This window comes from Panthera leo, chromosome C2 (genome assembly GCF_018350215.1).
Source record: "Panthera leo isolate Ple1 chromosome C2, P.leo_Ple1_pat1.1, whole genome shotgun sequence".
Classification (NCBI taxonomy): Eukaryota; Metazoa; Chordata; class Mammalia; order Carnivora; family Felidae; genus Panthera; species Panthera leo.
Window position 1 is genome coordinate 3,145,422 of NC_056687.1, and position 1,774 is coordinate 3,147,195.

Below are 1,774 nucleotides of genomic sequence, written 5' to 3' on the forward strand. Positions count from 1 at the left end.
GGGTTCGAGCCCCGCATCGGGCTGTGTGCTGACAGCTCAGAGCCTGGAGCCTGCTTCGGATTCTGTGTCTCCCTCTCTCTCTCTGCCCCTCCCCTGCTTGTGCTCTCTCAAAAATAACATTAAAAAAAAAACCTTAAAAAGTGTATGTTCTCAGTGTCGTGCAGCCACCGCCTCGGGTAGCCAAGTCCCATGCACTTCGCACCCCCCACTCCCCCCACATCCACCCCCTGGGTTTGTCTCTTGGGATGCGCCATATAAACAGAATCCTACAGTCTGGCCTCTCGTCCGTCTGTGGCTTGTTTCGCTCAGCATCTGAAGTTCACCCACGCTGCAGCAGCTGTCAGTACGTCATCCCTATTTATGACCAGACAACACCCCGTCGTGTGCACGGATCACATTTTGTGTGTCCTTTCGACAGCTGATGGACGTTTGGGTTGTTTCCACTTCTTAGCTGTTAGGAATTGTGCTGCCATGAACATGTGTGTCCAAGTATTTTGTTTCAAGGCCCGTTTTTAATTCTTTGGGTTATATGCACACGAGTGAACTTGCTGGGTCACGTGGTCATTCTGTTTCATTTTTTGAGGAGCCCCTAAACTGTTCCACAGTGGTTGTGGTTGTGCCATTTCACATTCCCACCAGCTGTGCACAGAGACTCCGGTTTCTCCAGGTCCTTGTCCACACTGTTGTTCTCTGGGCGGGGGCGGGGGGGGGGTTCTGTTTTGCTTCATGACCGTGGTGGTAGGAAGTGGTTTTGATTTGCATTTCCCTGGTGACAGTGATGAGCATCTTTTTATGTGCTTTTTGGTCATTTGTGTGTCTTGTCTGGAGAAACGCCGATCCAAGTTCTTCGCCCATTTTTAAATTGGGTTGTCTTCTGTTGTCCAGTTGTAGGAGTTCTTCATATTTTCTAGATCCTTATCAGATACGTGATTTTTTTTCCCATTCTGTGGAGTATCTTTTCCCTTTCTTGCTAATGACTTTTAGTGCATATTTTAAGTTTTGATGAAGTTTATCTTTTTTTTTTCTTTTGTTGTACCTTTGGTGGCACATAAGACCCCCATTACCAAATCCAAGATCATGAAGTTTTACCCCTATCTTTTCTCCTGAGACTTCTATTGGTTTTAGCTGTTATCCTGGTAAATGATGTTCAATGATCCATTTGGAGTTTTCATACATGGTGTGAGGTAGGGATCCGGCATCCTGTTTTTAAATGTGGATACCCCGTTTGTTGAAGAGACATGGTCTCCCATTGAATGGTCTTGCGCTCTTGTTGAAGATCAGTTGTCCGTAGATATAAGTATTCATTTCTGGACTCCGTGTTACTGGTCTCTATATCTCTCCTTATGCCAGTACCACACTATTTTGATGATTATGGCTTTATAGTAAGTTTTGAAATCAGGAACTAACTGTGGAGCCCTCCAGCTTTGTTCTTTTTCAGTATTTTGGAAATCATGATATATCTTGATATAGTTTTCTTCATGGTTCTTGTGCTTGGAATTCGTTGAGCTTCTTGGATTCCAGTATTTGACTAGAAATAGTTCCAGGGAACAGGGAAGGAAATCGCCAGTGAAACAATTCACAAAGCTGTCCCAGAACAAAAGGTTGAGAGGATCCACCCACAGGGGACAGGGAAAGACCCATACGGGACATCACTGTGCAATGCTAGATCACCAAGGACAGGATCCAAAAGCAGCTTCCGGAGGTGGGTGGGGAAACCCAGCTTACCCAGAGCCTCAGGAATGAGAAAAGCGTCTGACTTGATCTCTAGCAGGTG